Genomic DNA, 27,954 nt, shown 5'->3' with positions numbered 1-27,954 from the left:
GCTCTATATTTTAAAATCGAATATAATGCCAACGGCACTGCTTTTTTATTCAAGATAGCTTTGAGCATTTACTTTTTTCTATTTCCATAAGAATATTTTGATTGTTTGTGTTATGTGAAGAATCACATTGGTATTTTCATCAGGATTGAACTGAATCTGTAGAATAGAAAGGTAATATATTTCATACTTTGATATTTTCTGATATTTTATACTTCACATCCATTATACACTTCTTAAGAAATTGTTTTCTTGTCCTTTGACTTATCTAATAAGTTTTTTTGGTGATATTTGGAGTTGAGCCCAGGACACACTGAACTACATATTTATCCCTTGTATTATTTTTTATTTTGAGACAGGGTCTTGCTAAATTGCCCTCGCTGGCCAGAAACTTGTGTTCCTCCAATTTCAGCTCCTGCACAGGTAAGATTACAGGACTCTTCCATGATTTCCAGTCCAGAAAGATTTATCTGCTTGGGTAATAGTATGTTTAAAGAATTCCTGAGGCCCGGGATTTAGCTCAGTGGTTCCAGCACCTGCCTCACAAGTACAAGGACCTGAGTGCGATCCCCAGTACCCCACCAAAAAAATAAAATAATTCCTGAAATCCTCTTGAACTTAGTACAGAGTTACCTATAGATAGTTTTGTTTTTTCATTGATAGACAATTTAGACTATAAGTTCCCAGAAAAACATCTTAAATAGGAATTGTTCTATATAGATTATGCTATTTGGGTTTGACCACTGAACTAATGTCAAAGTGTGATCTTGCATGATCAAGGCAAATAGCTTAATTTTCAGTTCTTCCCAAAAACAAAACAAAACAAACAACACCAACAAAAAAAAAACAAGAAACAGAGAGATAGATTTTCGCCCAGTGTGGTGGCTCACACCTGTAATCCCAGAACTCAGAAGGCTGAGGCAGGAGGATCGCTGTGAGTTCGAGACCAGCCTGGGCTACATAGTGATTTCTAGGTCAGTCTCAACTACACAGTGATGCCTTGTCTCAAAAACAAACAAACAAAACAGAAACAAAAACCACTCACTTACCTCATTATTCTTGTCATTTTGTGAAACAGCTCTGAAAACCCTCTTCACGTCTTTAGTTCCTTTTGTGGGTGCCCCCATGTTATAAATGGATTAAAACTGTTTACCTTTCATGGTTGTTATAATTTCGGCAAAGAGCCAGAAGTCATCCAGTGACAGATCCAGAGACTGACATGGATGAGGACACATTAAACTCTTTCTGGTGGAGGGCACTCAACAGCATCTTTCACAGAACAGACGTTATTAGGTTATAAACGGCATTAATTACTATGGTTTGTGGTTCATAAACCTGTGATTTTTATTCCATTTTTGATGCTGGAGGCTGAAATTAGGGTTTCATGCCTGGTAAGCAAGATGTCTCTCACTGACCTACGTCTCAGCCCTAAACATATCCTATAGACCAGAATATATATTATTAACAACTAGCAAATTTATTCGGGACCAGGTTTTTTTCCTGAAACAATTACCATTTCCAGTCTTTTACAATTATTATTTTTGTCAAAAATTTTCATCAATGCTGATTTTAAAAATAGACTGAAGTGTGTAATTGCCAGGCCATTTTGGCACAAATATTACTTCATTGGCAAAAACAACATGGGTGCCCAGAGCACATTAAAAATTCTTTGCTTCATTTTATACTTTATCCTTATCTCTAATATAAAATAAAAATATGACTCATAGTTTCACCAGAAAAAGTCACTTTATGTAGTGTGCTAATTTATACTCATAATAGACACTTAAAATTTTATACTTTCATTTGGCATTTTAAAATAAGGATTTATTTAAATGATAGCAAATGTACATGAGAAATCACTTCCAGATCTTAGAAACTGTCATTTCAATTTGAGATTTAATGATGTTATAAAATATAATCAATGAAGGATATTTCAGTGTTCAGAAAGTTGGTTTTACTCTGTACATGAGGTAGAAAATAATGAATCAAGGATGTATAACAATTTCTGCATCTTCTGTTTCCAAAACCAACTGATTGCTAACATAGTTGCAATTTCCATAGAATATGGTTCTCAATGAGGAATATCAATGTTTAAATGACTAGATGCATATACCCTCATATTTTGAATTTAAATTTGTTTCTTTGGATCAACCATTTGCATTTTTATGAACAGTTCACTGAGGTTTACCAATTCAGCTAGAGTGGAATTCATGGTACAAAGTATGTCACAATATTACGCATGTGTGTATGAATGATAACGCAGAGGACTATTTTCTAAATACAATTTGAATTTCTGTGGTATAGACATATATACCATATACAAATCTGGAGGGATATCATTTGAACTCATAGATTTATTGACCTTTATTTTGTTGCATGTGTGTTTTCAAATTGTGTGAAGTGGCCTTGAATAGAAAAAAGTGATTTGTTCAAAATAGGACAATTTTTATGATGAAAATACCATACTATCAGCATGTATATAAATATATATTTCCTTGTATGAGATCTTTCAAGTGTATACATTTATGGAAAGGATTTTATTGTTAATGACAAAATATTTATCTCTAGTTCACACAGAAAATGCAGAAATTTTACTGGAAAAAGAGAACACATTTCCCTCAAAGGTGTTGAAATTGCAAAGGAGAACAACATATTAATTTGATCATACTAGCAAAATTATTTTTTACCTCTGATGCTAATACTAGGCATTTCCAAAACTTTAATAACTAGAAAAATTCATTTTTAGTTTTACCCCGAGATAACTTGTCTTTCTTGTTCAGTTACATTTTACAAAGTTTACTTTAAATTTGAAAACAAATTTCATTATCATGTGATAACCACGTAATTCTGAAATTCATATCTTCATATATATTTACTTAGATAAACATTTAATGAGAACACTTCAAAGCATATATCATATAATACAGTTTTCATCACATCACTTTAAATTATCAATGTATTTATAGCAGAGGTTCTCAAATAGGGTAGAGACAATCTGTCTTCCATGAGATATTGAACAATATCTTGAGACGTTTATGGTGTACACAACTGGGAATATACTACCATCATCTAGTGTGTTAAGACTGATAAACATCCTACAATGCATAAAATAGACACCTCCCAGGAAATGGTTAAATAATCCTGATTTGAAGTACATTTTCCATTTTTTTAAAAAACAAAACCATTTAGACCTAAATCTAGATAATTAAAAGGACAGGTAACTTCTACTTTGAAAGTTTTCAGAGTCACAAGAGAACAAAAGATGTGGAAAATATTACAAAAAATTCCAGGTACATGAGTAAGATGTTAATTTCAAAAATTTCCTATTGTTACATTATGAGTTCAATACTATTACTTATTCTAAAATAGCCAAGCTGATTCCAAAAAATACAAGGGGAATATTGTCCAATATTTACTTAGAATGATTACATAAAAGAACAATATAAAAATTCAAAGGTTAGAAAATACATATAAAAGATACATTTTATATAAGGGAAATAGTTTTTTTAAGTTGTTTATTGATGCATTTTAGGTATACAGTACAGTTACCTTCTTTATTGGTAACTTGTACCTTTACATGACAGGTCTTGGTTCTCATTTTTTCCCCTTGTATAAGGGAAATAGTTTTAAAACACATAGTAAAAGAAAAGTGATAAATAAATAATTTTTGGATAATATCGTAGCTACCTAAAAGGATGTAAGTTTTATTCACCTTCTAAATTTTATACAGAATTAATTCCCCATGTCAAAGATGTAACTGGATAATATGAGATTCTGAATGTGCTAGAATAATTTATGATTATTTGCTGTCATTGTGACTATCAAAATGAATAAGAAACATCTCAGGAAAAAGTGAATATGAAATTTCTAAACATGTTATAAGATGCAAAAATTATAAAATTAAATATTGATAATTTTGAGCAACTGAACATCATAGCAATCTGTATGGCAGGAGTTTTAATAACTGGTAAAAGTTTCGTCATGTTTCTGTAGAGCAACAGGTTAAAAATACAAAAATATGATACTCCATTCTAAATGATAAAAATAATATAAATCCTTCTCTTCCACACAAATATATTCTAATTTTCACATGCCATTAGATACAAGTAAATCAAAATATATTTATCTATAAATTTTTACTTTCTAGGTAGGAAAATAATTTTTATACAAATTCTAAATTATATTTCACAAACAAATACTCAGAATATAAGCATTTTCAAAATTATAGTATAGCACATCAGCAAAGTTTCCACTTAATGGTAATTTAACAATGTATCCCCATAATTATAAACATATCCCCATAATTATAAACATAAACATGTCATTTATATTCATTTGGATATTTTCAAAAATATTTCCTGTGGCACTTCCTCCAACTGAGAACAAGACAAACAAAGAAAAATAAATGATAAAATCTAAAACACCCTAAACAAAAAGTAGAAATATTTGTTCATTAAAATATAATTAATTAATAAAATGGTATATTTTGCTATTGAAAATCACTTTATGTATCTCTGGAATGATTTCTCATATAAATTAGTATAAAACAAAAATTTTAAAACATACAATATCATTCAGGCTATACCATCTACAGTATAAAAATATGATATATTCATATATGTCAGTGAAGAGGTAGGATATTTCTGGAATCTCTAAAACTTGGGTAGCCACAGATACCGAAGCCAAGTATGTGAGGATTAGGGAGGAAGACTTACTTCACTCTATACTCTTTTGCAGTTTTTGAATATTTAATCAGTAGGGAATTTTTATTTAAAGAATAAACACAAAAACATTTTCTTTCTAGAGTCAAATACTCATTTCTTATTTTCAAATTTATTTTTAATTAATGAAAATGTAATTTATAATTATTGGATTTTAATTAAGGATTATTTTATTGTAAAATGCATGACATTTTAAAAGTTAACATTTATAAGGGCCAGGGATTTAGCTCAGTGTTTCTGTCGCCTGCCTCAGACGCACAAGGTCCAGAGAATGATCCCCAGTACCAAAAAAATAAAAAATAAATAAAAGTTAACATGTATAGATGAAATGCTCAGCTATTTATAATACAGCCAACTAGTTAATAATATAGTGTTTAATATTGCATAGAGTTATATAGAAAATATAATGAAGTCACGTATCATAAACATTTATCTTCTGAGATAATAAATAAAATTTCAGGCAGCCCCATGGCCCCAGGTTGGCTCAGCAGTCACAGAAGTGATTCTCGACTCCCGAAAATATGGGTTCAGGTGCATTCAGTAATATAGGACTAAGAGATCTTCACACTTATCTTGGTAGTAAAATCCCACTTATTGATTTTCTCAGAATAGCTTGTCTTAAGTTATAGCAGTTAAATGGAATAGACATTTTTAACCATCTACTTGAACTTACAAATGAGAGACTTTAAATATCTCACATAGGATTTTGCTCCAGTTGCCCTTAGAATAAATTTATATTAGTAGTCATTATCATGATTACCATACTAAAATGAAAATAGGCATATGCACTCAAATAATTAACAGTCTAAACCTTTAGAGAGATGTAGCATTCGAGGTCCACTCAAAGTCTGCCAAATGAACCTAGTACATACATAAATTACATTAATTTTGTTAAAATAAAATATTCAAATTTCTATATTCTTTATTAGAACAATCACAATTTTTTTGTTTGCATTTTTGAGATAGAATCTCAAATGTAGTACAGGCTGGCCTTGAACTCACTATATAGCACAGGCTATTCTGGAAATAAAAGTGATTCGCGTGTCTCAGTCTCCTGAGTGCTGGGATTACAGACATATGCCAACACACCCAGCTAGAACAATGAAGACTTTTCAGTTGCTTTCCGTAGTTTTTCTCATTTAAATTTTTCAAAAGTTGGTAGTTTCTATGGTATCTCAATATTTTACCCTTTATTAGTCAGCATTCCTGTAATGTCACAAAATACCTGATCCTGTAACCCTAAAGGAGGGATTTATTTTGGTTCGGTTTACATGGGTTCACTTCATGATCAGCAGGCTCTTTTTCTACTATTGGAAATTTTTAAGTGTGTGCATATATTACATATTTTATTAATATTAATTTAATTAATATACTTTTAAGCAATTTTTAGCTTACAGAAAAATGAGCAGAAGATACAGAAAGTCCCCATGTACATTTTTCCATTCCTTTCAGTTTTCTATATAATTGTTTATATTATTAAGATATATATGCATCAACATTGATGAAACAATGCTGGTATATTATTATTAAAGTCTGATGAGAAGTAGAAATGAAATACAGAAATGAATGATTTGAAAAATTTACATTTTCACCTGAAAGGAACACTAGTAAAATTGGAACAAAGGAGAATGTGGTAGCTGCAAAGATTAGCACTAAAAAGAAGCCAAGTACTTTACAGAGACACAAAGAAAGATACTTGGAGGGAATCTCAGAAATCAGCAAGATACCACCCACCATAGCATCAAGGTGCAAAAATGTCTTGCATTTGAGAAGTGAGTCCCTAGATCATTCAGATCTAGCTGGAAACGAATCTGAATTGAGACACTCAGGAATTCTCAGGCTGTTTCAGCCATGATCCAAGGGGCTCCAGACTGAGCTATCGCTCAGACTGCTGGCCTACCTTGGCATCATCCATGTAGTGTTCCTGTTTCTGAATGCAGGAGTTATGGAGTTACAGAAAAAGAATGCAAAGCAAAACTGAAATGTAGTGTCCTCACACTGTTTCTACTCTGTTCAGTTATTATCATAACAGTTTCTTCTACGATCTTACAGACAGGCAGACACACACACACACACACACACACACTCACACACACATATTTCTGTAGTTCCAATTAGATGGCCAATTTGTCACAGTGGCTTTAACTACAACATATGACATCCTGTACTCGCTCATTGATTGTATCATAAACTGAAAAATCCTGAATGAATGCCAACTTTTGTAACTTCATGATTTAATTGCTATTTAATATTATACCTTCTCCAAAATTCAATAACCATAATAAAAATCATATTCACAGCATATTTATCATCTGGGAGTACTGCCCAAATATGTTTATTCTTCAGATAATTTCCCTGTTATTTTGTAAGTATTCAAGGCAAATTTGTTGTCATTTTATCTGGGACAACTTATTGCATAGAACCATGTGTCTGGTGCCTTGTTGGTCTTTATAATTATTATTGCCATTCTCAAGGTACTTTTTTTATATCCAATTTAGACCTAAAGTACAGGAAATCATAGCCTACAGCAAAGACTGCAGTTATGTGTTCTAGTTCCTATCAAGTCAAATAAAAAATACTTCATATGTTTTATTAGAACTACACATTTTAAATGTTTTAATAAATATTTAGCTCTTGTTTTGAGAGAAATAAGTATTCAACAAGGTTACCTCCTAGTGCACTCTGAGCTTTTCTGGTCTGCGTGGTCATGTTTTATTTCAAAAATATTTTTCAATGTTTTCTTTTAAAAATCAAAAGAGGGTGTAGAGTCAATTCATCTACAGAACTAAACAAAAAGAAATTTAAGTTATCTAGAATGGCTATAATGTGCTTTTTGCAGAGTGGACTCTAAATTCTAAAAGATAATCTAGTTGATCAGTGCTAACTCAATATTTTGCAAGCAAGGAGATTACTTTATTATGTTTTTCTACATTCATGTTTTATAAATATTTCCCTCTAAATTATCTACAAATTTTCTTCTAAAAACTGATAAAAATGAACAATCTCATAGAAAATGAAAAAGAGAACTATATTTCAAAGCATGAATACATTTACACCAGATATAACTATATTGCTATGCTATTTTTAAGTATCTTCTAAGATGGATATTTCAAAAATTTCTCTTGCTATTTCTTTTGTTCAGCTGACAAATATTTATATATTGGGGATTGGTAAGGATAAAAATCCTTAAATCCTTGCCTATACTGTTAAAGGACAGTGTTGATTCCTTGGTAGAGCTAAACCTTACAGCGAGGTGAACTTGTTGTCAGAAAGTGGTAGAAGTGATCCAATCATAAGCCGGGAGCAAGAAGCAGTGATCTAAGGGATTTATTGGTTCTCTGTTTGAAAGAATAGAAAAATTACTTATGCCTGTGGGTGCTGAAGCTGGTGCCTCAGGCTTCCCTCTCTCATTGAGAGAGAGACTGAGTCATAACAGCTTACCTAAAATAAGGAAGTGAAATTGGATTAGGTAAATTATGTTAAGTGTCTTGTGGACCCAGAGTCCAAATAGAAGGGATAATTGTTGAAATGGAACCTCAGTTTAAAGTTAATTGTGCAGTCCTCCAATTAACCTAGAAAGCAAACAAAATTGAAATGTGTTTGTGTCAATCTGTAACCTATTCAGCAAAAGTCAAGTGTCACTGGAAAAAATACAGACTTATTTATTATGTGACATTTACATTAAAATAAATAAGAGTACCAAAGCAATCAAGCAGATAGGTCTATAAGTATGAATGTGTATGTGTTGGTATAAATCAGAAGTCAAAACAATTGCATAATATACACACATATATTTTGATTTTGCAACTTCATAAATGTGAAAAAGGCAAAATCTTTGGAAGAGGTGCTAAGTTTATAATTTACTAAAAGAGTTAAGCACTTTGAGAAAAAATAAGCCAAAGATAATAAGAATATATGGAAAGTCATGCATTAGTAAAATATGATATTATTGCTCCTAGTGAGAAATTAGTCTCTTTTTTCAAGCTATTTTTTGTATGTGGTTACAAACACCTAAAATAGTCATAGATAGATATTTAAAAACAGATACACACAAATCATTGGCTACAAATAATTGGGATAATCAAACATTATAATCATCAATCCACCAAAAGCAACAACATCAAAGCAACAACATCTCCATATATGAAGTATTAAAATGATGACTCTATGGGCCTCTGGAGCTTCCCATTTCTACCTTTCTTTGGCCAGGTCACGTCAGCTGTGTGGCTCACATAAGCAAATTTGCATGTCCCCTGAATTTTTATTGGGCGCAAACTATAGGAAAACATGGCATCTAATTGGAGGGGTGGGGAGGGGAGCATTAAGGCCAATAATCCTATTCCTTGCCTTTTGAACCTGCTTTCTGACTGCTGTGTCCCTCACAGCAGGTCACGGCTTCTCTCAACCTGAGGATGACAAAAATGCTTACACAGAAAACATATCTAAATATACCATGACCAGCTATAAATTCTGTTATTCTGTATGCAAAGTAACTTTATCTGTAGGAAGAGACAGAAGAACAAGAAGCAAGAGATGCAAGAAAAGGAGGAAAAGAAAGGAAGAACAGGATTTCAACTATGACTGTAATGACTTTGCAGTGATTTTCACTTCTAATTTCCTCTAGCTATCACTGACTCTCAGACTTCATTTTCAGTGTAATTTAAAGTATCCTCAGTAAAGTGTTTGAGGATTCCCAATGTTTCTCCATGAAAGTTCTGGTTTAGCAGAATATGAATAGTTTGTGAACCTGGATTTTAGCAATCACCACAGTTGGCACTAATACAAGTGTTTCTACTACCTGCATTTGAAATAAACACATGGGCATAAATAAGAAGGTTGAATGTCTTAAATTAAACAAAACAAAATTTGACATACCAATGTAAAACTCTTAGCTATTTATTATAAGTTACAATTTTTCTAAGTAATTTCTTGGGCACTTTTGCCAGTATAGTCTTGTATTGCTCTTTATTGTGGCCTCACGAAAACAAACTACTACAAGAAATGGCTCTAGGATAGGTTTCTAAATAAAGACGCAGTTCTCAAGACAAAATACTTGATGTAAGTTCATATATGAAAGACTTTGTTTCTATGATAGTATGAAAGAAGTACTATACTCAAGACACAATACACTTACAGATATGTCATAAAACTTTATCATAAATAAATATTTTGGAGGAAAACAATAATTTTCTTTTGAGGACCTCTAAAATAACAAAAGCAATTACTACACTTTTGGTTTCTTAAAATTATTTTCAAAACAGACCAGAAATGGGATATCTAGATAATATTTCTCAAAATTCGTTATTCCCAAATACCTTAAAAATATGTTCCTGTCAATACAACATTTATGATAATATTCCCTTACTTTTCTGTTGATAGATTTTTTAATAAATTTATTTTCTTTCAGATTTCTCCCAACAACTAATACCTCTTAAGACATTCATTTGATAATTTAGCAATATTTGTTCTAATGAACATTAAATGTAAAATCCTTTCTCAATAATTGATTCAGCAATGTGAACTAAAACAATATTATAAATCATAAGTATTACATATAGTTTGTCAGACATTAATATGTGTATATAATGTTTTAAGATTGCCATGGTTCCTGAGTTTTAGAATTGATTAGGATAATTAAAATGTATAATTATTTGTTCAATAATTTTGAGTAAGGAGGAATATACAGCCCTTGAATAAACATCACAGAAAGATTCGTATTGTAACTCTTCTCACAAATGATGCTACCTTTACAATTTATGTTCTACAAAATGGATTAAACTTGTCTGACGAAGTCAAAATATAAGCCCATGCTCATCTTAAGTAGTTCTCACACAATTTAAAAGACTGAGAGAAAAGTGAATATGACTTAAATCTGCCCATTCAAAATGACCTTACTACATGATTTGAACCCTAAGGAGATCCTATCTCAAAATGAAATAAAAAATAAAAAATGGGATATATCACATTGTGAAGGCTCTGGATTCAATCTTCAATGACCACTGTGACAAAAACAAAAAAACAATTTGATATATTCTGCCACATCACATTTATGTTTTGATCCATATAAAACATAATGAAATTGTTGGAAACATTATGTAGCAATTTAGAATTGGCATAATTTTATTCATGTGAAGTTATAAAAATATGATCCAAAGATTTTCAGAAAAGCAACACTTTTATATTCCTCATTTAGGGAGAAATTCTAAGCAGAAAAATGACTTCATTTTTACTGTTGTGTGCATGTGAGTGGGTGGGTGGATCAATATACTTGCAATAGAACCCATCATCACTAGTTACTTTCTCTTTCCTGAGGTACAATACCCAAAACCCACAATTAAAGGAGGAAAGGTTGATTTTAGCTCACATTCTGTAGAGTTTTTAGTATATAGCTGGCTGTTTTTCAACTAGCAGGATATGGTAAAGGAACATTGCTCCTGGCATGGCTGGCAGAAAGCACAGAGAAATCAAGGGATACAGGAAGGAGAAAGACACTTCTAGGCCACCTTTCCCAGTGCCTGATCTCCTCTGGTCAGGCTTTACCTCCCCAAATCGCATTGAGCTATAAAATCAGCAGTGGGTTTAGTCCACTAGTGAGTACCATGCTCCCAAGGTCCAATCACCTCCCAAATGCTCCACTCATGAGTGCATGAGGCTTTAGGGGAACATCTAATTATAACCCACAACATTCTGCCCCTGGCCTCCAAAAGACTCGTGTGCATCCCTTTATTCAGAATCCATGTAGTTCATCTCTAAGAGCTGCCAAATTCCTGTTTCAGCACTGTTGAACAGTTCAAATTCAAATTTTCCTCTGAAATTTAAGATAAACCATTAGCTGTGAAGCCCTTTAAAAATGAAAAGAAAGTCACTGCCAACATACAAAGGTGTTTGCTAAACATTCCCAGTCCAAAAGGCAGAAATAGGGGATATAGAGGAACGGGACCAAAGCAAGACCAAAACCCAGAAGGGCAAACACTAAATCCTTCAGGTCTATGTATTGTAGCCTGGACAATTAGTGGTGATGGTGTGAACTTCAAAGCTCTTGGGTAGCCCTGCTCCAAAGACACTGCCTGTGGATGTAGTCCTCACGGCTTCTTTCGTGGGCTGGCTCTCCTCATACGATTCCTGTTCCTGGCTTTTCCAACATCCTGGAGTCTCCATGGTCCTTTAAGCTTCACCCTCAAAGCTTCAAGAACTGGCTTCTGAATGGCACATCGTCTGGCTGCTCAGGCCTTTTTCTAAAGTCTGGGTGGAAGCCTTTCTGACCCCACAACTCTTGCATTTTCCATGTATTTAAAGCCAGCATTGCATGAATGATGCCAAGGTCTGTCACCACCTGGAGCAGTAGTTCGGCCATTATGCACTTTGCCTGCAGTTGCAGAGTCCTCAAAATGACAGGAGCAACAAGGGCTCTCTTCTCACAGAAAAATCCTTCACCTTTGGACCTTTAAGCCTGAGAAGAAGGGTGAGGTTTTGCACATGCTCTCAAGCCATTTTTGCTATTGTTTTGCTCTAAAATATTTAGCTTCTTTTTAATGCTAATCTTTTCAGTAAACAAGCTCTACTCTGTTACATTTTTTTTTTTTTTGCAGGTTTCAACTACATTAGACCTTCCATTATGGCCAATCTCAGAACTTTTTAAATTCTGCTGAGTGATTAGCTCTTGAGCTCAACCTTTCTTGGCTGAATTTCTATCAACATTCTTGTTTTCCAAGCTCTGACCAGTATCTCCCATCAAACTCAAGTTTATAACCTTTGAAGACAGCTCCCCAAACAACATTTCCAAATCTTTCTGAATATCTCCTACAAACTGGTTCCAAAGGCTTCTGAACCACATGGTCAGGGATATAATCAAAGCAATGATTCCACTTCTCTGGCCCTAAACTCTGTATCAATTGAATATCACTATTGTCTTAGTTACTTTTCTCATTGTTGACACAAAATACTTAACACCTAAAGTTAAAAGAGGAAACGTCTAGTTTGGCTTAAAGAGTTAAACCAAACTCTATAAGACATTATATAACTCTTCAGACATTTCAGTCTAAAGTTGCCTGGCCCCAAAGCAGGATGGCATGGCAGAGGACAAACAGTCCATGATGTGGCAGGGCAAGCAGAAGGTAGGAAAATAGCAAAGTTGCAAAGCAGCAATGACAAGCAACAAAGAACAGTAGCCCCTTTTCTGTGCCTTACATTCTATCCCATAGGGCAGGTAGCACTCATAATCAGGGCGGGGAAACCTTACTCCCAGCATTACACCATTAATCCCAGTATCACACACTTTAGATGCAGCCACTTCTGAAAAGCATCACCTATGACCACATGAGGCTTTTGGGAACCTTCTAGGTACAAGCCATAACAATTAGAAGAACACATTTAGTATAGTCTAGAGTGAAAGGATTCAAAAGAATCATCCACATATTGGAGGACCAGAGGATCCAGTTAAAAATCTAAATCCCGGAGCTCACTGCAGTCTCCTGTGAGCCTGTATCAGGAAGCCCAAAGATCTGCATCTTTAAAGAGTCTGTTCTGAAAGCCTGGAGATAGACATTAAAAAGAGATGGCAAAGACTAGAACTTCTCCCAAAAAACAAAAGGGGAGACTCCTTTTTCTCTTTTTATTGCTGTAGAATACAAGCTTATTTGCTGGTGTCGCTGATATCCAGGGTGGATTTTTGCATTTCACGAAGTCAATTATTCAGACACACCCAGAACTGTGCTAAGCTAATCCTTTAGGTGTTTCTCAATCAAGTTGACAGCACAAATAGCTATCCAACCATTGAGCTAGGTCCACAAACCATTTCTTTTTATTTTTTAATTTTTATTTTGAGACAGGATCTTTCTAATTTGTCCAACCTGAGCTCAAATTGCTTATCCTCCTGTCTCAGCTTCCTTAATAATTGGAATTACAGGCATGAGTCACCATAACCCCATCTCTAACATATTTATGAATGTTGCACTGCAAATATTCCTAGTGTTTACAACATGGAATTTTCTTTCAGGTGGAATAACCTCCAGCTAGAATTTATTTATCTTAGACTGTCTGTTGTAACACCAATGTTTATTATAGTTATTTATAATAATAACTAAATTTTAATAAAGGCACATCATATAAGTATGCACCATTTTAAATTTCACTTGAACTTCATGGCTGCTTATGATCGAGGTATTATGAACACTAATTCTAAGAGATGATAATTTGCACATGTAAAAGTATTTTATGGATAGCTTAGGACTTCAACATAAGTCTGACTCTGTGTTTTAGTGGAATAACGTTAGAAGTATAGATTTTGAGTCAGCTCAAGATGCATATTTCATCAAAACATTTTTGTTCTGCAACATAAACAACTTAAAAGAATCCAGGTATGTTGTCTGTTACGGTTTAAAACTAAAATGCCCCCCAAAGCCTCAAGTGCTTAAGAGCTGATTGCTTTATGGGGATACTTTAGCTGATGTGCTGTTAGGAAAAGGCAGATCACAGTCAATGTGATCCAGAAGGGTTTATCTCTCCTCCTGGTTCCTCCCTTCTCTCTCTGCTTCCTGGCCACTTGCAGCTTTCCTCTGCCATCATTTTCAACCATGATTCTTTTCCTGTTGAGTCTCCAACCATGCATGACCTGAAATCTGAGAATTAAAATAAACTACTCTTTCCTTAAATTGTGGGTGTCAAGTATTTTTTCCCAGAAATAAGGAGGTGACTATGACACTGTTATATAATGCTGCTTATGCAGAAGGCTGAATTAACTAAAATTGACTAGTAGCCACCAGAAAAATTGCTTTAAAAAGAAAAAGCATTGGATTGCCCACACAATTGAAATTGAATAGTTTTTTTTTTTTTCCTGCTTACAAGCATCGTCTTCCTTCTCCAAATAACTAATTATCATGTTCATCTCCATCAGGAGGAGACACCTGGCAACTATGTTTTAAAGATAGTAACAGGAAGTTTCCTTTCATCCAAATTTAATCGAATTCCTCTTAAATGAATTTATTTTCCTAGATAGACCACTAATATGTTTGGAGTTTATACCACTATTTCTATGCTGTGAATATACTTTTTTTGTAATAAGCTTCAGGAAACTCATCTATGTCTCAAAAAATCATTGCACATAGGAGGAATCCCAGTTAAATTGTTAAATGTAAACAGAAACATATGAGTAAAATTCATCTAATGATTTTAATATTGCAATTTAAACTCAAAAGAGGTAGAATCAAGTCTTTAGAGTACTTTATTGCCAGACATTGAGCAATTTCTGCCAGTACTTGGAAATTCTAATCTGGGAATATCTACAGGCTGTGCTATATTTCTTGCCAACAGGAAAGATCCAGACAGAGGAACAGGCCATATTGTGAATAGTAGGTTCTCACAGGGCCAGAGGCTGGATGGAAATTTCTCTCCAATTTTACACTTAATTACTGAACATTTTTAGAAAATGTATTTTAGAATATTTGGACAAACATACTAGGTCTCCTAACCAACACATATATTTTATAGTCAAAATGTATTTGAAATAGGGTATTAGTTTGTTCTCCACTTACAAGTTTTGATGAAGTATAAAATTAAAACGTGGTGAATGTGACAATATATCTAGTACTATGGAAACTTTGCAGAGAAATGCACAGTGTAAGTATTAATAATTACACAGTGTAATTATTTAATAATAAACAATAACAAGTTAGATATATGCTAAGGGTTTTACCTGTATTTGTGATCATAACATATGCAATAATCTTGAGACTTACAAACCAAATATATGTCTTAATTTCTATGACACGTTTTCTTTTGTACAAAATGATCTTTTAAATCTACTTCTCTATGTAAATATTACCTGACCTCATAGCTTTAGTTTGTAGAACATATATTTGTCACTAACAAATATTAGACTTGTAGTATAGTATAATTGAATAATTTTCCAAAAGCTAGTAGGAAGAGATTTTTCTCCCTCTGAATTCAGATATTTGATGAAAAAGATTTGCTATTAATTTTATAACCATTACTTTATCTTTAACAGTTTTTTGCCCTAACCTAACAAAAAAGTATATTTATTATTGTTAAAATATTTTAAATTTATAAATAATGTGCACATAATACATGTTGACACCTATTAACATTTGTAATAACAAATTCAAGTATACCCTTAGACACTAATTATACACTCTGTAAAGAGGAAATGTCCTTCTGAATAAGAATATGTAATCTAAGAACACTTTATTAAAATATTCTGAAAAACCAGAATAGCTTTTGTATTTCTTCTCAGAAAGGAAAGGCAGACTTATTACATCTACTAACTCTGCAAGCTGTCACCAGAGAAATTCTCTTAGATTCAGCAGTGGTTTTAAGGGAGCAGAAGAAGGACAGAAGGTATGTGGCAGGAGGTAGGAGGAATTGCCAAGTCAGTGTCATTAGTATAGTTAGAAGGGAGGGTCAAAGATGAAAATGACATTAGGAGATAAAATATAATTGCATAAACAAAAGTCAATAGGATAAGGCTAATGGTGGCAGGATGTGATTCTTTTTTTTTTCTTTCAGCTTTAATTGAGTTTATTGGTACATTTTAGGGATACAGTACAGTTACATTCATCATTGGGATCTTGTACCTCTACATGACGTCTTGGTTCTCATTTTTTCCCCTTGTCCCTGCCCTCCCTTCACCCCCCTCTCCCCCTCCCCATCTACAAACACTTTATTTCCATCTTTTCATTATCTCACAGTTTTTTATTTTCCCCTATTACCCTTACCCTACCCATCCCACCTTCCCTACACCTTTAGCTCCTAGAATGTGGTTGTGTTAATCATACAATAAAAGCATGCTGAAGGTGTGGGTGATTACATTGTGCACGCTGCTGAATCTACAGGCTCCACACAAGCTGGGTCTGCATTGCTACAAATGCTTACCACTCCTACCTTCCCAGACCACTACTTCCCATGCCTACTGACTCAGTTTCCATTCTGTAGTAGAATCCCATCCTGTTTCCTGGGCTGGGGAATCTCTATATCCCCTTCCTTGAAATATATGCCCCAGATATTCACATAATTAATTTTCTTATTTTAGATTTTTGCTCAAACATTATGTTCTTTTAAAGTAACTGCTTGATTATCACGTGTATTCAAGTCTTGGAGCTCCCTAGTTCCTACATCAATGATACCTACAAAACTCTAATCTTTTTTATTATTATGCATATCCCTTTATGCAATTTTAAAAAAGCATTTTGTCTATCTCCAAGAATTGCCAAAGTCCTAATGGGTTTCAGCACTGCTGAAAAGTTGAAGTCCTAAATCTCCTCTAAGATTTAAGGTAAATTCTTAGGTGAAAGCTCCTGTACAACTGAAAAGACAGTTAAAGTCATCCAACATTCAGTGGCACAAGACAGATATTTCTACTCCCAAAGTTATAGCAAGGAGAATACAAAGGAATGGGAACAAAGCAAGTCCAAAATCCAGCAGGGCAAACATTAAATCCCTTAGTTTCATGTCTAGCATCTAAGGCAATCTGGCAAGTTGTGAACTCCAAAGTGTTTGGGTGGCTTCACCCCTGTGGCACTGTCAGTGGTTGTAGCTGCCATGGCTTCTCTCTTGGGCTGGCTCGGCACTCTTCTTGCAGTTTTCTTCAGATGATCCGTGGTCTTGTCCTCTCCAAACTTCCTGGCATTCCATTGCACGTTTAGCTTCACACTCACAGCTACACACACTGCCCTCTCAGGGGCACAGTGCCTGGCCTTCTACTGAAATCTGGGTGGAAACCTTCCTGATTCCACAATTCTTTCATTCTTCATGGGCCTAAAACCAGTGACACATGATGATGCCCACGCCTACTGCCAGCTGGAGCAGTAGCCAGGCTTCCCTCTGTCTTAGCTGCAAGGGTTGTGTGCCTGGACTGATTCATAGTCTTAATCCAACTCCAAGGAGCAAATTCTCCAGGTTGCTGCCATTCTGCCACATGGTGCTATGGGGCACTCTTCTCAAAGCAAAATCTCTCACTTTTGCAATTCTGAGGGTGGAGAGGGTAGTGTCTTGCTGCTTCTTGCGATGCCCTCAGGTTACCTTTTCTATCCTGCTGCTTCTTAGCAATCAAGATCTCCTCTGCTCTGATTTTGCAGCCCATAGCTTCATTTCCGGCCAAACTCAAAACATTTTAAATCATCTGCTGAGCTCTTTGCTCTTGATTCTCAACACAAATCTGGCTAAAAGCCCCATACCTCAACATTTGACTGTCTTGAAAGTTATTCTGCCAGAGTAATTAGTTTGACACCCTTCATCTCAGTCTCAGGCAAAATCTCTGAAGAGCAGAATGTGAACAAATTTTGATTTTCTGCCAAGGCATAATATACCATGTTGGAGTCCCACAGCCAGCGCAGTCCTTCTTCCTAGCAGAAACCTCTTGAGCCTGGTCTTACTGGCTTCTGGTCCTCTGAGCTCTGACCAGAATCTCCCATTCAAACAGGAAAGGCATTCCAGATTTACTTCTTTAGCTGCAATCTCTGAACTTTCTCTACTTCTTCCCCTTCCCCCAAGCCAGTTCCAAAGGCTTTTGAAGCAAATGGCTAAGTAATGTCACAGCAATGACCCCATTTCCGGTACCATATTCTGTGTTAGTTACTTGTTTTTCATTGCTGAGACAAAATACCCACTACCCAAAGTTAAATGGGGAAAGGTTTGTTAGGCTTACAGTTGAAAGAGGTTTCAGTTCACAATCAGCTGGCTCCATCCAAAGCAGGGTAGCATAGCAGACAGGTCTTGAAGAGAAACAGTTCATGGAAGCCAGAAGTTAAGTAGCAGGAGACCTTAACAACTTCTTTCTGCACCTTTTACCTTATTCGGATCTCTAATCACTCACATATAATTGTTTAGTAATCACACAACCTTATTCCTAGCCTCATATACTCTAGATTCATGAGGTTTTGGGGGGACATTCAAACACAAGCCATAACAGCGTGGTAAGAAGAAAAAATACATTCAGACCGGGCATGACTGCTCATGCCTGTAAGCCCAGCAGTCTGGGAGGCTGAAGCAGGAGGATTGCAGATTCAAGGCCATTTTAGGCAATTACTGATTTAGCAAGAAATACCCTGTCACAAAACAAAACAAAAAAATTTAAAAGGCTATATGTGTGGCTCAGTGCAAAGGATCTGGGTTTAAACTGCATGACCTGCTTCCCAAATAAATAAATAAGTGAAAAAAATCAAAAAGAAATGTATTTCTATCAGTCAACTTTCCTTAATTGCCTCCGGATACACAAACAATACTCAGATCTCAGTGGACACACATGAGAGTTATTTTATGCTTGCATTTTATGTCTGTTGTTTGCAAGTAATAAATGTATTCCACAAATCTTATTGTAGGACTCAGGGTTAAAGGCTACTCCAGCTGGATCATGTTATTATAAAGACAGAGGAAAGGCAAATGGCAAAAGAATGCAAAGACAAAGAGTTTATCATCACTGGTCAGTCTGTTGTCAGGGCTGAATTCCATGAGAATACGATAAGTCACTTGGCAGTGATCAGGATCGGTGATCAGGATGTGACATGTTCTTGGGGCAGGGTGATTGATGAACACTTCAGTAGCATAAACTGCACATTCCTGCCTATGCCTACAGGAAAGCAGAGTTTACAGGACTACGAACAATACTTCAGTGTTTCCTGGCCCTGGAACTGATAGAGAATAGGTGTACCAAAAAGGCACAGTGCAGGGCCGGGGTTTTAGCTCAGTGGTTCCGAAGACTACCTCGCAAGTGTAAGGACCTGAGTTCAATTGCCGGTACCAAAACAGACAAACAAACAAAAAACAGGTATAGTGCACACTTTTCTATGAAAAAATAAAACTGCGTTCCCATACTCAAGAGCACAATTAACATTCTTATCTAATTATCATAGAAAACTCCTTTCAACCTATGTTTCACTAATATAAGACCATTCATTTTAAAATAACATTATTTTTATGTACCCTTAAGGAAAAATAGGCAAATACGATGTTAAGAAGATTTACGAAGAGATGTTAAAATGAAATAGCACAGGAATATTAAAATTAATAAAAGATGAAATTAAATATTTTATGTTAAAGTGAAGATATTTTTCGATAAACATAATATGCATTTACCTTTGACCTACTAAAGAGAAAAGTTAGCAATTTAACATATCACACAAATTAATGGGAATACATTTAATCTGCCTAATTTAACATTTTGAAAGATAATTGATTATTAAATTTAATAAATTGTTACTGTTGATAAGACAATATCTGCAGGTGACACGAGTGGTTGTTGATATTTCCATTTGAGAAGGACACTGGGGGGACTGAGGGTAGATAGCAACTTTGGTTATAATCAGTATAATCAGTATTGTCAGTAACAAAGAATATTTCTTTGCACCAGAAAATGAAAAGAAGTCCCCTACTCCAGGTTAGGCAGAAATAACATTCTTATAATGGCCATACTCCCAAAATATTACAGATTCAATTTAGTTTCAATCAAAATACTGACAACATACTTTATAGATCTAGACAAAACAATCCTAAAATTCATAAGCATACAGAAATGACCCAGAATAACCAAAGCACTTTGGGAACAAGGCAGGAGGCACTACAATACCTGACTTCAAGCTATACTACAAAGAAATAATGATAAAAACAGCATGGCACCAGAACAATAAAAGGTACATGGATCAAGGGAACAGAATCGAGGGTAGAGAAACTTTCTCAGACACAGTCAGCTGTCTTTGACAAAGGGGCCAAAAGCACACACTGGAAGAAAAACAGCTTCATCAACAAGTGTTGCCAGGAAAACTAGATAACTGTTGGCAGAAAATCAAAGCTGGATTTGTATCTCTCATCATGTACTAAACTAGAATAAAATTGGGTCAAATATCTAAAGAGCATAGGAAGAGAAGCATTGAACCTATTGGAAGATAAAATAGGTAAAACTCTTGAAGCCATAGGTATAGAAAACGATTTTCTAGGGCTAGGGCTGGAGATTTAGCTCAGTGATACTCACCTGCCTCACAAACACAAGGTCCTGAGTCTGATCCCTGGTACTGGAAAAAATAAATAAATAAGGATTTTTCTAAGCAGAACTATAATCGCCCAAAGAAAAAAAACAGCAAGAATCAACAAATGGGATTGCATCAAATTGAAAAACTCTGGACAGCGAGGGAATCAATTAGTGAGTGAACAGACAATGCACAGAATGGGGGAAAAAATTTGCAGGCCACTCCTCAGACAGAGAAGAAATATCTAGAATATATAAAGAACTAAAACAAAGACTACTTAAGTAAAAGATCCAGTCAAGGAATGAAGAAGTGAAATGAACAGACATTTCACAGAAGAGGTGCAAAAATGATTAACAAATATTTGAAAAAATGTTCAGCATCTCTGACCATTAGACAAGTGCAAATTTAAACAATGCTAAGATTCCATCCTACTCCAAAAAGAATGGTACTCATCAAGAAATTTTTTTAAAAATACTCACATGGTTGTGGTGAAAAAGGAAAACTCCTATATTTTTGGTGGGAATGTAAACTAGGGCAACTATTATGGAAATCAAAGAACAAAAATCACAAATTTCACATTATTCAGCTATCCTTTTTCTAGGTATCCTCTGCAAGGAGCTTTAGACATCATACTACAGCAATACATGCATATCCATGTTTATAGTACCACAAGTCAAAATAGCTAGATCTCAAAAGTAGCCTGTATACTCATCAAATGATTGGATAAAGAAAATGCGTTGTGATAAGTCACACATGTATAGATACTGAATAGTTTGTCTGGTGAGAAAAACTATAATAGTACGTAAGATCCTAATCATATAATTGACAATGTGAAATTGAAAGAAAAGGGCTAAAGGTGTAGGGAAAGTGGGAGGGGTAGGGGAAAGGTAATGAAGGAAAAGAAAAAAAAAAGCATGAGAAAATGAAAACATGGAAATAAAGTATTTGTAAATAGGGAAGGGAGGCGGGGGTGAGAGAGGGCAGGGTTAAGGAGAAAAAGTGAGGACCAAGACCTGTCATGTAAAGGTACAAGATCCCAATAATGAATGTAACTGTACTGTATGCCTAAAATGTACCAATAATCCCAGGCGTGGTGGTGCACACCTATAATCCCAGCACTCAAGAGGCCTATGCAGGTGAGTTCAAGACCAGCCTGGGCTTCATAGTGAGTTCCAGGTCAGTCTCAACTACGTAGTGAGACCCTGTCTCAAAAAAAAACATGTACCAATAAACTCAGTGAGAAAAAAAAAATGTGATGTCTACATATAATGGAATACTACTCAGCTATAAAGAAGAATCAATTTGAGATGGTGTACCTGGAAAATATAATGTTGAGTGAAATAAAATGGACAGGCAGTTTTACAGACTGTACAATTGGTTTCATTCCAAAGTGCAAAGAAAGAGGTCAGTAGAGGATGGGTGGGTAGAAGGAAATAACTGATGGATCTGTGGCAAATGGGAAGGGCTATAAAAGACCATTAAATTTCCACAGCAGAGGCCAAACTTGCAGTTCTTCCTCAGCCTTCCAGAATGCTGGAACTGCAGAAAGTGCTACCATGCCTGGTAGAGAAGTTAATTCTTTAAATATATTCTACATAATGAAGTATCAAGAAATTTTTCATATGAAAATAGGTAAAAGTAGATGACTTGCTGAAAAAGTTGGAGACTCACATATTATCATAAAATAGTCATATGCAAATTAAAATGAGAAATCATCTGCATGACTGCTAGGAATATTTGGTCTATTAATCTTGGGACTGAGACAGACTGTTGTTAGAACCTGTCATGTACTAAGTTTTAAACACTCAGGCTTGCTTTACAGTATCGTCTAAAAGTGTTTAAATGCATTCTAGTTAGTAGGATGCACATGTTATGATGGTCCATCCTATCAGGTCTGTCTTGAATGTTTTTTTTCTTTTATTAAGTTTATTGGTACATTTTAGGTATACAGTACAGTTACATTCATCATTGGGATCTTGTACCTTTACATGACAGGTCTTGGTTCTCATTTTTTCCCCTTGTCCCTGCTCTCCCTTCACCCCCTATTCCCCTCCCCATTTACGAACACTTTATTTCCATTTTTTTCATCTGTCTGGAATTGACCTGAACCCTTTTAGTGAAACAAGGGATGCATTTACCTGTGTGACACACTCACTAATGAAAGTAGACTTTGCAATTAGTAATACTGCCTTGAAACCACTGTTCTAAAGCAATGCTATCCTCCTCTGCATAATTTATTGGAAACAGAGATGGATAGTTAGGTTTTTCATGGGGATTCCATGAGACCCATGGATAGCTCTGCCATTAAGGCAGATTTCATGGTAAAATTAGGCTTATGAGATCAGAACAGGAGTTTTTCACTCCCTAAGCCTGTGGTATTACATGAACAAGAGGATACCTGACACAATCAATAAAGCAATTCACGGTGCCATTCAGTTTCTTGTGAATCCCGTTTCTCGAAACTCCTGCTGTGAGACAGCCTTGCAACATGATTATCACTCCTTCTTTAATGCAGTTGTTACACAATTTCGCTTTTCTGCACTCTCCTTCTGATTTATAAGTAGCATCGCCCCAGTCCTGGGAGTCATTTCTGCAGCAATTGCGCTCTTAACTGCCAACGTTAATGTGTATGCAAGTGAGCTCAGGTACTGCACGTACTTACACCCCTGCATTTCCTGACTTATAGCCCGTTTTCCTATATGTCACTACCACATATTGGGCGACATAAGAATGCTAATGGGTAGGTACACATAAGGTGCTCTAACTAGAATCCCAAGAAAGAATAAAAGAAACATGGTTGCTATCCTACAAAGCAGAGCTTATTTGCCTTTCTGAGAACCAAAGAAGAGTTTCCAAAGTTAGGAGTGCACAAGAGTTCTGAATCCAGATAATTCAGTGTTTGCTATTAGCTTTGCATTTTTTCTTAATACTGTTAAGATGAGTAAAATCCTTATAACTTTACACCTATAAAGGAAAATGATGTCCACTACTATATTTCTACCTTGTGTATGGAAAAGGAATTTTATCTATCTCTATTCATCTACTTTTCCAAGGATGTATCTACCTACATACGTTCCTAAATCTAACTATGCATATATATTAACTTGTATTCTAAACTCCAAAATGCATTACTTTTAAAAAGTGAAATATTTCAATCACTTTGATGTCTTTTTAGGTGTAATTTTGTGAAATATTAAATTCTTCATAAATTAATGATTAATGATTGTTTTAGAAAATATATGTAGTAACCAAAGAGAATTGCCATACTTCATTCAAAACAATAGAAAAAAGACAAAAACTAAGAATAATGTGTACTACTAAATATTTTATTAGTTCATATTAAATTTCTATTTTTCAGCTAATTTTTAATTTTAAAAATACATGTAATTGAGTAAACACAAGTGTGACTACATGGAAATATAATTCAGAAAACAGATCAAAAGTAATTTCTTAATAATATTAGATATATATTATCTTGTGAGTATTAAGATAGGGATAGGAAAGTCATCAAATTAAGCACAGTAGGGAAATGGAAATCTAAATCTGAGAGGCGCCCTTCCGTGGGGTTCATAACACAGTAGGCATAGCATTTATATGGACAAGTAATTAAATACATGATAAATAATGCTAAGTAGGTAAGTACAATGACACGACATATTTCTGGTGATTAAAAGTATGAATCACTTCAGCCCAGGATATTCTGGAAAAAAATGCAAAGGGGATGAAGCCTAGCCTTTACAGGAACAGTTGGTTATGTACAGTTATAGGGTGGATAGCATTATGTTTGAACAATTCATGGCAAAGTCAGGGCATAAGAGAAATGGAAATGAATGTTCTTTTGTTTTCTTGTTTTTTTCTTTTTAAAGACCTTTTTTTTCTGCTTTCACTGCTATACTTTATGCTTTTTTGTTCTAACATTTACCTTTGTCTCTTTTAAATGATCCACTAACATATAATAAACTTTCGTGGAGCCTATATGTTTAGACTTAATAGGATGCAGAAAATAGAAAAAATAAACAATTATGTTTTTTTTTAATTTTACATACACATTGAAGTAATTAGAATAGTGCAATATATGTAAGAGTGTCTCAGGGAAGTGGTGTACATTAGTTAAAGTGGTAAAGATTTTTGGAGGACACAATACTTCATTTAAAAACAAGTAACTGCAAAATCATGCAACAGAAAGGCAATTTAGTACTGGTAAACTAATAAGGGAAAAGAAAAAATATGAGAAAATAGAAATAAAGTGTTTGTAAATGGGGAGGGGGGGAAGGGAGGGCAGGGACAAGGGGAAAAAAATGAGAACCTGGACCTGTCATGTAAAGGTACAAGATCCCAGTAATGAATGTAACTGTAATGTATACCTAGAATGTACCAATAAACTCAATATAAAAAACCTGGACCTCATGTAAAGGTACAAGATCCCAGTAATGAATGTAACTGTAATGTATACCTAGAATGTACCAATAAACTCAATATAAAAAAAAAGAAAATACAAAGCATTGAAGAGGCTGGGAGAGTATTTTGAGTTAAGGGAATGAGTTTAGATTTATTTTAAGCATTGTGAGCCATTTTTGAAAGATTAGAGGCACTAATGTTCTAAAGTAGATTTTGAAAGGACTCTCTTACTGCTATGGATTGCATGTTGGCAAAATTGGAATCAGAGAAACCTGTTTAAGGCTGCTGCCTGAAGACTTAACTAAGGACATTGTAGGGGGTTTGTCAGAATCAGTAACCTTTTAAAAACATCTTCATTAGAATCATCAAAATGAAACATAAAAAGATGTTTCTCTCTACCTAGCCTGAAAAAAAAATGTGAATCCAAATATTGTACAAAGTGGAGAAATCAACATGTGGCTAGTGCTAGGAAAAGTGTTAGGATGTCATGAATTTTCTGATGAAAAGTTTGATTCTATTTTGCCAAATCTATAATCTACACAAGTTGCTTATGGTTTTTATGTTAAATACCAAATAAATTAATATGATGCAATGATATCTATATAATTGAAAAATACAATAATCTAGTTCTGCACAAAGTAATTAAACTATTCCAGTGACTAATGTAGAATAAAGCATATCTAATAAAATCATTTTGTTAGTGGTTATTGTATTTTTCAAACAAAACATTTCAATTTTGAGCATATGATGAATAGAGTAAACCTATTTTCTTATGAAAGTTCATTATTCAAATGTGGAAACATCAGCTTTGACATTAAGAATATTTTTTACTTCATCATTTATTATTTGTAGATAAATACCATAATATTTATTGATAAAATATAGTAAGATGTTTATTATGATATCTATGAAGATATTATGGCATTTTAAATAGTACTTTTGAATTTTTCCCTCAGTTATTAAATATTATTCCATAAAACAATGATACACTCTTTACAGAAGTGTGCATCTTTTTTATAAATGCACTTGGCTAAATGTGAGAGCTTTAGGTTGGCTAGAAGGAAAATAAAATTAAATGGTTGGTAGCAACAGTCTCAGATACTTCAGAGGATGGGCAGGGAATCATTTAAAAAATGAGCATAATAAGTAAACTTTTAATGACAATCTGTTGCCCTTAGTCAGATGCCTAATGAGAATGTTATGTTGTGTGAAAGTGTGAACAAGAGTGTTTTCATTTTTTAAATATTTAAGGGATTTTTCTGCAATGGGAAAAATGTTAGAAGATTTGGATCATTAGCATTTCTCTGATTAGCTAGAAACACAAAACAAAAAAAATGAAGATAAACCTATTGATTTCCAAATATTCCATAAGCACTAAAATATGAAACTATACTTTGAATAAGCAAGTAGTGTTATTCACCCATCAGGATTACAAATTTTATGGAATTATTTCATTATAAATAGAATTTGAAACTGAAAATAACAGTGTCTGTTAAGACAGTCCTCAGGATTCTTGGTTAAGCCTGATAATTATCAAAAATGCATAATGAAGAAAACATGCCTTTCCAATCTTGAAAATTTATAACATACTTTACTGTCACATTACATGAGACTTCTCTGCTCTGCCTAGACTGAAGGGGGAAAAATGTCTGTCACTCTGCAAACAACCATTATCCAATTTCTGCAAGTGCAGTCACAAAGCTGGTTCTTTATAGGTCAAATATCTCTTTAAAGCAGTGGATATTTATAGTGTTCCACTTTCCGGGAGAAATGCTGACATCATAATACTATATTTAACTTGCAAGCTCAGACAACAGATTGGGTTGATAAGTCCCGTTCTTACATTTCACCCCTTCTGCTTCCTTGTCCTTTCTTTGTGATCATTCTATCTAGCGACTTGCACAAATGTCATGTGTATCAATTGAAGGAAACATCATTCCCCTTTTCTTTTCTCACCTAGAGTGTACACTTTACATTGAGAAGCATAAATGAAAATGAGCTGTGTTGGACTATTTCTCTAAACATGCTGATAAAAATGCCATCCTTCAAGAATCTCTACAAAAGCAAAATATGCAAGCATGCTATACTCACACAAGTTTAAGAATACCCAAAATTGACCATAATATGCAGAATTGTTAGCACAAATCATTCTGTAATGTGTGGAGCCCATTCAATCCTAAAGGAAATCTGTTAATGACTCAAATATTAATGGTTTGTGCTTTTGAGAGTACACACAGATGAGGGATTTACAGTATCTGTGGTTAATTTTCCAGAAGTAATACATTATAATAAAGTTACATTAAGTGAAACAAGCCAAATGGTAATGATACTATTATTCCTCTTTGAATTTCAGTATCTTTCTAGAAGTCACTACATTTAAATATCACAACAAGCCTAAATCCAAATCAACCTATCACACATATTGGGGAGAAAAATGAATATTTTTCAAGGCAAGAAAAGCAGCTACTTTTGTAAAATTTCAGGTGACTGATATAAATATAAATTGAGATTTTCTTGCAAAGAAAATTAAAGAATGAGAAAGTGGAGGGATTTACAGCTAAGGGAGTCATCAGCAATCTCAAAGCAACTTAAATTATATTACAAATAAGAGACTGTAAAGAATATAGCAAACCTTTGCAATTGGTATGATCATACTTCAACTTTCAACTTTTGTCTGCATTTCCAGTAGATTTAACAACTCTTTCCTTTATAAGCTAGGAAATTAAGTATCATTCAGTGACTTTCATTCAGTAGATATTATGTTTATTGTATCTATAATCCATTTTTGTGAATAAAAGAGTCAGTGTTACACTCTTCATAAGTTTCTGGTTTGTTCATTTGTTTGTCTGTTTGTTTTTTGTACTGGA

The 27,954-nt window shown here is 34.3% G+C and overlaps 1 long non-coding RNA gene across 1 annotated transcript in view; it reads right to left on the bottom strand.

The window, feature by feature from the left end:
- LOC117286542 overlaps positions 1–27,954 on the bottom strand; it is a 273,040-nt gene that overhangs the window by 200,240 nt on the left and 44,846 nt on the right. The gene's annotated exons all lie outside the window — the stretch shown is intronic.

The sequence above is a fragment of the Fukomys damarensis genome, unplaced genomic scaffold, assembly GCF_012274545.1.
Source record: "Fukomys damarensis isolate Sample0158 unplaced genomic scaffold, DMR_v1.0_HiC HiC_scaffold_17, whole genome shotgun sequence".
Classification (NCBI taxonomy): Eukaryota; Metazoa; Chordata; class Mammalia; order Rodentia; family Bathyergidae; genus Fukomys; species Fukomys damarensis.
The sequence above is the reverse complement of the archived record's forward strand: the minus strand, read 5'-3'. Positions and strand labels throughout refer to the sequence as shown.